Source organism: Microtus ochrogaster, unplaced genomic scaffold (genome assembly GCF_000317375.1).
Source record: "Microtus ochrogaster isolate Prairie Vole_2 unplaced genomic scaffold, MicOch1.0 UNK7, whole genome shotgun sequence".
Lineage (NCBI taxonomy): Eukaryota > Metazoa > Chordata > Mammalia > Rodentia > Cricetidae > Microtus > Microtus ochrogaster.
Window position 1 is genome coordinate 8,122,715 of NW_004949105.1, and position 9,858 is coordinate 8,132,572.

At 42.5% G+C, this 9,858-nt stretch overlaps 1 protein-coding gene and 1 pseudogene across 2 annotated transcripts in view; both read left to right on the forward strand.

Annotated features, from left to right (window-relative positions):
- The window catches only part of Fam155a (family with sequence similarity 155 member A), a 465,955-nt gene that overhangs the window by 148,851 nt on the left and 307,246 nt on the right, over positions 1-9,858 (forward strand). The gene's annotated exons all lie outside the window — the stretch shown is intronic.
- LOC113458195 lies at positions 2,564-2,682 on the forward strand (annotated as a pseudogene).

Sequence of the window (9,858 nt, forward strand, 5' to 3'; positions counted from 1 at the left end):
GCACACTGTGGGACACCGTCCACCTTGGCCTATTGTGTGACATTCCCTGATTATGGACACTGTGGGCCATTCCCTGCCTCGGCACATTGTGAAGCAGTCCTTTGGGCAGTATCTGTATATAATCAGCTCTGAACAAATGCTTTTTGGGTGGTGATTATGGGGTGAGTAAATCAACAGGAGGAAACTCCCCATCGAAGCTCCACAGCTGGAATAATCCAGCTCCATAAACAGCTTAGCAATGTTGAGCCTACAGCCTGGAATCTGCCTGTCTCAATTCCACAGGAGGCAGAAGTACTGTCAATGTTTTCCTTAGGTAATAAGTTTTCCCTGAGAGATATAAATATAACTTTGCGGCATTTTATATTCATATTGCTTCATTCCCACATTGGTTTCTATGACAACCCTAACAGGGAAGACGATCCACCTGTACGGGTGCACATTTGAGGAGAGGAGTTGTGAGGGGTGACCACGAAGTACTGTCTGCAAAGAGCAGTTGTAGCTTGTCGTGTCTCGGTGTCACACTCAACATGCCGGCCCCCTTGACTTAAAGAGGGTTGAATGTGACTCCCTAAACCAGGAGTCACCATGAAAAAGTCAGTGTGGGTTTTGAGACTGCAGGCTTCCGTCCAGCTTTGTGTGCTCCTTTGGGTGGCTTCCCCTTCACCCCTCGATTTTTCAGAGACTGCTATGTCTCTCTCTGTTTAAGCTGTTCCATCCCAGGTATTCCACCTATTTTAACTTTGCACATTATCTACTATTCTTCCTTCCCTCACACATTTCCTCTTCACAAAATATTAACCCCTTTCGGTTCTACTGACTTCCATTTATGCTTCATGTAAAATATAGAAAAAAAAAGGTTTGATGCTGGGCTCCACATGTGAGAAAACATACCATCTTTTTCTTTCTGGGCCTGAGTTTCCTCACTTGCTATAATTGTTTCTGGTTCCATCCATTTACCTGTTAATTTCATGATTCATTTTCCTTCACAGCTGAGTAACTTTCCGTTGTGCACGGGTACCACACTGTGTTCATTCATTTGTGAATAGACATTGATGTTGATTTAATTCCCAAGCTATAGTGAAGACAGCAGCAACGAACATGACAGTCTGTGTCTCTGAAGGAGGAGTGGACGCCCAGAGTGCTTTAGCTGGGTCGTAGGACTGTTCTATTTCTAACATCGTCATCATCATCATCATCATCATAATTCATTTCTTTCTTCTTTATTTTTAAGAAACTGAAATAGCGATATCCAAAGTAGCCTCACTAGTTTGCATTTCATCATCATCATCATCATAATTCATTTCTTTCTTCTTTATTTTTAAGAAACTGAAATAGCGATATCCAAAGTAGCCTCACTAGTTTGCATTCCCACCGACAGTGTGCAAAGGTTCCTTTTTCCCTGCATCCACACGGAGTTACTGGTTTTCCTGATGATAGCCATCCTGACTGAGGCAAACCAGAAGAGTTTTAATCTGAATTTCCTTAATGGTTCAGGATGTTGAGCACTCTTTGTTTATTTTTTAAGACAATTATTTGAGTTCTTTATATAGTCTAGCCACGAATTCTCTCTCAGGTGAATAATAGGTAGCACAGATTTTCTCCCGTCCTGTGGACTGCCTCTTCCTGGCTTGAGTTTCTTTGACTCCACACAATCTTTTTAGTTTCATGAGAGCCCACTCATTGATTCTTGATCTTTTCTCCCGGGTTCCCAGACTCTTGCTCAGAAAGCCCTTCTCTGTGACTATACACTGGAGTGTACCCCTTCTCCTTTCCTAGCTGTTACAGGGTATCGGGTTTTATGTTGATATCCTTGAGTCATTTGGAATTAGTCTGTGTGCAATGAGAAGCGAAGTTCTAGATTTCTTTGTCTGCATGCTGATGCTCAGGTGCCCCTGTGACATTGCTGAATGCATGTTGTTTGGGTATCCATGTAAAAAATAAACATCAGGTAACTTGTCTGGTGAAATTATATCTTGTTCCTCAATTTTATCTCACTGAACAATGTGTTTGTTTCTGTGCTGGTACCAGGCTGGTTTGATTACTCTGACTCAGTAGTATAATTTGAAATGGGTGTGGCCATACCTCTTTTTAGTATTCTTTTGGTCAGGATTTCTTGGCTGTCCTTCTGCCTTCTTAAACATTTCTGTGTTGTTTGTATGAGGCAGATGAGAATCAACGAGGCAGACACAATCAAATGGCCTGCTGTGTGCTATTTAATATGAACAGTAGATGTCTGGATCACTAGGCCATGGCATCTCCACATCTTGCCTGGTGGCACAAGGTGTGGTACCCTTCCATCTGCTAGGTGTTGCTGCAAACACGGAGGACAATTCAAAGGCAGGGGAAGGTCTCCATGGGAACCAAGGGCACTCAGTACTCAGAAAGAAGGTCTCCATGTAGGATTGGCCCCACACTGTTCACTGGATGAAGGACCAAAGGGCAGAAAGGAGATCTGACTAGAAGAAATTCCTCTGAGACAGTACTGTAGGAGGACTGGGTTGTTATAGGACAAAAGAAACCTTTCCTTCTTGGGAAGAGATGCTTTGAATTAGAGACTAAGTCTGTCTACAGCCACATCATCCTGAACACACCCAACCTCATCAGATCTTGGAAGTTAAGCAAGGATGGGCCTTGTTAGTGTTTGGAAGGGAGATTGCCTGTAAATACCGGGTGCTGTAGGCAAAACAAACAAACAAGCTTCAGCTATTAGTTTGGTTGTGGTTTGAGTTTGGGGCAAAGGGGAAAACTTTTTTTAAAAAAAAATCACAATAATTATATAATGAAGTCCCTCAACAACTTATAATAAAGTTCTGCCTTTGTTAATTGAGAGATGGGGAGGAGAAAGGGGAGAGAGAGCTTAAGAGAAAACAGCACTCCCTAGTCTTGGCCACGCAAATCCTTTAATCACAGAGCTCAGCAGGCAAAGGCAGGTGAGTCTCTCTGTGAGCTGGAAGCCAGCCTGGTTTACCCAGGGTGATACCTTTTCTCAAAAATAAAAGTAAATGAAAAGAGAAAGAGAAGAAAATGGTTTCAAAGGAGAGGAAATCAGATCAATAAAATATTCCTTCCCCTCACATCGTGAACGTTCAGTCCACCTAATGAAAATGCAAATAAAATATCACACTCGCAAGTATGAAGAAAAACATAAAATGGTTGTCACACACAGCCAAAGATTCACAGATGTTGTTAATTAAGTAAGTAAGTAAGTATGCTATAAAACTAAGGCAGATTAATAAAATACTTCAATTCTTATGCCTAACTCTGTTTCTTTTTACCATACTGAAGTGTGTATGAAGGGCTATGGACTAATTAGTTTCTATTGCTTAGAAAAGCAACCCGGAAGCTAAATAAATAGTGTTTGGTAGCAACACAAAAAACACAAGAAAAGCATCCCAGAGTTAGGGTGGCATTCTGCAAAACCGGACCAAGAAGCAGTGGGATGGCTTCATCCTGCAAGGTGTCCTCTCGAAAACTGACGGTTGAGTAGCAGAGCCTCCTTGATCAATGTCTCTTTGGGCCAAGCAGAAATCAATCTTTAAACATCACACAATGAAGATCGCTCTGTGTCGTCCTGTGTGTTCTATGGAGTTGGCACAGCCAAGCCCAAACAATTGTGTTCCAATGGATGGATGCTGGGAGGCTCATCCATATTTCATTCCAATTTGTTTCTTGTTTGTCAACTTTGATTTTTTTGGATGAAGTTATCCTGGGTAATAGATCCAATAACTCAACTGTGTGCTGTCCAGAGAGTCTCTGCTTTCCTACTGCACAGGAGGGACTTGGGTGGCCTTCTGCTTCTGTATCTCTGCTACAAATCCAAGCTGCACTGATTAAGGCAAGGGTTCTCTGCATCAGGAAACCCTGTGACTCTTTTTATTCCAAGCTACCATTTTCAGTCTGGTATGTTAGTTTCCTCCCACTGCAGCTCACAGTATGAAGTACATTGATAAAGACCAGTTAGTTACCATCTAGAAAAGGCTAAGTCACACGTGTAAACCTGTGGTTGGGACCCCATTACTTATCCTAATGAAACCTGCACAGCTGTTTGGTTTTATTTTGATTGGGGGAACCTGTGATAATTGAAACTAATTGGAAATCATGTTTGTTGTGCAAAGTGCATTGATATGTTCAGTCTTTCTGAGAACCATGACAGTAGGGACAAATGGCATTGGTCCATACCAGAAAGCAGCAGAGGACACAATGAAGAGGAGTCATTACAAGATAGCCAAAAGAGAGAGAAAGTCAGAGGGCGTCTGTGACCCTGGAGGATGCCCACCTGAGAAAAGATGCAGACTGGGAGGGAAGGGTATTGGGAACACATTTTCATTAAGAAGGTAAGAGAAAGAGAAGGGAGAGAAAAAGAGGGGAGAAGACTGTGGTAAAATTCCAGAAAAGATCTGTCAGGACATCTATCCTGAGCACAGATTTCTAGCCTGCCTCATCTACTCTTAATTTTTCAGGGACCAAAGTCCAGAAATCAGAGTCACTCAAGGAGGCAATGGTGAAGGTTATCTGTCAAGCTGGGTGTGAACTTGTGTGTGTGTGTGTGTGTGTGTGTGTGTGTGTGTGTGCATGAGTCCCTGTGTGCATGTGCATGTGAAGAGGTGAAAGGAGTGATTGATGGCCATGAGACAGTTACACAAATAGATACAGCATCCGTTACTGGAACACTGAAAATCATTGTGAATATCAATTAAAAAATCAAAAGCAGGGAACAATCAAAAATAAAAAAAAAACAGGGCTAGGGGAGAGGACCTGGAGGGTGTAAAGGATTTATGTATGCATAAGAGCTTCCAGTTCAGAGATAATACCTGCCATAAGGCAATAAGTAATAGACACCTGCTACCTTTTTCTGGCCTGCCAGAACGTGCAGTGAGCTTGCACACCTTCTCACAACCACCTGAGTGCACCACACACATGTTGCGTTCCACCCACACATTCTAAGTCATGAGTAAATTTTAAAAAAGATTTTTTTTCTCAAAATTATATAATTTCGAAAAATTTTAGTTTCCATTTCTTTTTCTTTTTTGTCTTTTCCTTTTTCCTGTTTTGTTTTGGTATTTTGAAACAGGGTTTTTCTGTAGCTTTGGACCCTGTCCTGGAACTCACTCTGTAGACCAGGCTGGCCTCGAACTCACAGAGATCCTCCTGCCTCTGCCTCTTGAGTTCCGGGATTAAAGAGGTATGCCACCACTGCCTCGCCTAGTCTCCATTTCTATAAAGCGATTTCTTCCCATAGAGAACAGTTTTATAAATTCCTTTAAGGCAGTATAAAATAGATTTGAAAACCCCTTATTTATGCCGTGTATGTACTAAGTGAAATTAGAGCTATATTAATTCCCACAAAGAACAATTTACAAGCAACATCCAAATAAATAATTTGCTGGTGCCAAGTGTGTCTCTTCCTGGCTGTATGGCCTTTGAGTCTGCATGATGAACTTAGTGCACATTGGTCTCAATAGATTTGATTCTACATTCAGCCTGGCCCTCTGTGGGTCTAGGAGTCTGTGGGATAGATAGGAAAGTAGAAAGAATAATTTTTCCCCCAGGGAAGTTTTATGTCTAAGAGATCAGATATGCTGTTCTGTATCAAACAAGGCCGTTGGATTCTAAGAGACATGAGATTTGACTAGGCATCGGTAGGAAGAAAAGACTTGTGGGAAAAATCAGAGCGGTTTTTGAGCTTCCTAATGATGTGTTTGTCTTCAAAATTCTTTTGATCTCTTGGGGTTATAGTTATTAAAAGTCTCCCCCTTTATTAAGCATTTTTAAATGAAAGCATGAACAGGTCCCTTTCAAAACAGACAGGCTTCTTGGGCATTCTCCGGGAAACTGCTCAGGGTTGTGTCTTTCTGTCTGAGTTTTGTTTTATTTCAGTAACATTTACAAATTGGCAGGATCGCTTTAGACAATGGCTTCTTTCCTGAATGAAGAAAAATAAATTATGACTGGAATCATGTCTGGAATATTATTTAAAACCAACCGTCTCTCCTTTTAAAAAGAGCATTGAGATTGCCTTCAAGCAACTGAAAAGAAACACTTAAGTTTTCATATGCAAAGCGCACTGGCTCACTCACTCAGTCAATCACCCTTTCCCTTTGCTGTACAGTTGTGAAGACATTGAGCCAATACACCTTTAAAAACGCAGAAGGTATTTCATGAAATATAAAAATGGCGAAGTAGTTCTCAGGCAGCTCCACATAACAAAATAAGAAGACATAGCATGTGGGCAGAATTGAATGGCCATCTTCTCCCTAACCTCTCTGCCCTGGACCATTGTTTCTAAGCTGGGCTCAGCCTACAGCAAGATGGCTATTGGCTTAATACTTGACATCCTTTTGTGAGCCATGTCCTGCAGGGTTCTGGGGGAAACAGAACTCGAGGTGGAGACACACCTTGTGCATCTCACCAAGAGAGCTTTGGCTTGTGCCCTGGTCATCTAACTGTTAAGTCCACAAGTGTGGGGAAGGGTTCAGAGCTCACCAGCAGTTCAAAATGGCCCGAACTGTAGTCTTTGGTGATGAAATGGCCCACTCTGGGGAGATGGTGTCTATTACAAAGACAGCATAGTTTCACGATGGAGTCTTAAAAACAAATGACATCAATCGTCTGGATAATTATGAATTATGTGAGGATGGGAGGGTTTGTCCCGCATAAGAAGGAGGAGTATGATTTTACATGATCACTCTCTTGTTTAACAATACACACACACACACACACACACACACACACGCACACACACACACACACACACACACACACGTTCTTCATATAACTCGTGTAGATTCTATGCAGACTTCACCGTGTTCAGTGTTTGTTTCTATTTCTCCACTACCTGGCCAGAGATGCCTTTAGCATTGCCTTCAGAGCAACTTAGAATCAACAACTTCACCTCCCTGGAGTTGAAGGCAAATGGGGGGAGGATCTGAGAGGCACTTGTGCTGAACTCACACCATGTTGTACTCTCTCTCTGGTAAGCAGGATGCTGATGCCCTGTAAGCGACGGATGGGCGGAGGATGTGGGGAACAGAGAGCCCTCTGGGCACAACTCTTCTCCAGAGGGGTTTTCTGCGGGGTGTTTTGTTCCAAGTGGCTTTCTGAGTGGCATTGTTCTCAAGTCTTATGTGTAGGCTTAACATACGCATTTTGTAGGAAATTACACTCTGAGCTTCATCAGGAACACCGCGTCCTGTCCTAGCTGCTTACATTCATGAAGCTTTACATGCAGAGAAAATAGAGGCGTGGAGACACCTTCATTAAGGTTTCAGTGGCACCCATTAAAAGCCTCCTCTGCTATATAACCCTAGGTAGTGTTTAGCTTCAAGTCAGGGAATCCAGTATTGAGTTCTCTAATAATAACCATAAAAAGAATAATACTTGAAGAAATCTGTTCTTTTTAAGTGCATTCTAGTAAGTGACTGCGGTAGAATTAAGCCTGTGTCATGCTTCTCTTTGCTAGGTATTCATTTCCTCTCATGCAAATTTTGAAAATCACTCTCTAATTCCCATACCCCGGGGGAAATAATGATATAGTTCTCATATAATTAAGACTTTCCTGGGTTCATCGGAACACAGAGTGGCAACCAAACCAGCCACATTAGAAATATTTTAGTTGGGGACAGAAATCACCTTAGCCTCCAGGTTTGGATTCAGTTTCTGGCAGCATTTAGAAATGGAATCCATTGCAGAGTGCGGGATGGAATGGGAAGTGTGGGGTCCGCAGTGCAGAGTTATGCTCAGCTCAGTGTTGAGAATCTCTGTGTTGCTGGAGGAAAGGGCCCTGGTTGATTTGGCTGTGTGTACTCTTTAGGCTATGATGAATAACAGAGGAGTCTAGAAAACTTCTTTCTTCCAGTTTCTATGCTGCCACGATCCCCCCTTCATGCTGGATAAATGAATAGAAGCGCAACGATGGTGAGAGTGTAACCCTAAAGTAATGAAGTCCCAAGGCCCCCGAATGCCCATTCTGACTATACAGACACTCACTAAGATGCACAAGGCTAGCAACTCAGTGAGCATTGGAGTGGCTTCCTTAATCTAGCTATGCGATGTTCGGATTTGTGAATTCATTACGATAAAGTGTTCTAGTTAATAAAACCTTTTTTAGAAAGAACTCTGGAAGCCACACCTATGCACATAATTCCTCTCCAGTGTGTGTGTGTGTGTGTGTGTGTGTGTGTGTGTGTGTGTGTGTGTGGTTAGGAGAAACTGACAAAAACAGCAACCCAGGGTAAAGGTTTGGAGGACACCATCTCTTCATTAGATTCAGCAAACTGCTGGAGAAGATGGCTCAGAGGTGAGGAGTATTGCCTGCTCTTTCAGAGTTCCTGAGTTCAATTCCCAGCAACCACATGGTGGCTCACAGCCATCTGTAATGAGATCTGGCACCCTCTTGAGGAAGAACCCTGGTCAGTCGTCCTCATCAACTTAGACCATGAAACCCAGTATGGATAAGTTCAATAAAACCACATAACGGCCATATAGAAGCTGCCCATGCATGCTTCAGCATTGCCAGGGCATCAATTTCATTTTTCACCAAACAGACATTGGCAATATTTTCCAGTGTCATTCCTCCATATGATTAAGGAGTTTTTTTTTTAAATCCTTTCAGAATCTACAAACTTTTTAAACCGTTGTTATTGAGGAAAACAAGTGCTCTAAGTATTCAGCGAAGAACTGTGTTTTCCTTGCGTTGAATGCAGAACTTCATGTATCATTCATGCACAAAATTGATGGAGCCTTGTATCTGCATTGCCAAAACAACCTGTCAGCTCCGAGAAAATAATCAGTCAAAACAGTTATTTGGTGTCAGGTGGAAATGATTTTTCCATTTTCAACAGGTTTTGCTGGCGTCATGTAGTTGCTGACTCAGACCGCGTCTGTTCCGAAATTATTACCCCTTTTGGGAAGCAGTGCTGTTCCCCAGCCTGGAAGACAGGTGAAGGACTGTTCAAGGCCACAGTCGGGAGACGGATGTGGGAATTAAATGAACACTGGGCCAAAGAAGCCCTACACAGGGCATTTCTAGATTTTGGTATTCCAGAGGTACAGGCAGACCCTCGTGCATGGTGCAAGACTAACACCCACTGATGTGAAGGTATTCAGGGTCTGCACTATCCATCACAGACATCTGGTCACGCTCTAATGTATATTGAACGTAAAGCCAGTACACTTTACAATAATGAGCTTTTTCTCCTCGGACCCAGATCATTTGTCCTAGGCAGGCCCTATGCCTGCACTGCATCTTCTCAAGCTAAGGAAATTTTCTTTTTCTGAATTATAATGGTATTCTTCCTTCAGCCTCTTTTATTAAAACATTTCATAGCTCCTTCTCCCCCCTCTTTTTAATTTAAAGCTGTGTTGCCTCTGGGTAGAGAAGAATTTAATACTGTTTCTACATACAGCTACTTAGAGATAGGTTAGGATCAACTTATTGGGAACCAGTGAAATTTAATCTCCAAAGGCAGGGAAAAAAACGACGATCCTCTGTGTGGATGTCCTGCATCTGCCTTTGACAGCTAATAATTCCTCACAGCAAATGACTCAAGAGTCAGATAGACAACAGGAATTATCTCATGTGGGGAGATTGGTGCATGCTGGGAAATCATGAACCGTTCAGCATAAATCTATGTGTAACAATAGAGATTTGTAAATGTTGATGTCCTAGCACATTTGAAAGTGTTGCTTTTAATGCTGGCTTAAAATCATTTTAAGCTGGGCGATGGTGGCACACGCCTTTAATCCCAGCACTCGGGAGGCAGACGCAGGTGGATCTCTGTGAGTTCGAGACCAGCCTGGTCTACAAGAGCTAGTTCCAGGACAGGCTCCAAAGCCACAGAGAAACCCTGTCTCGAAAAA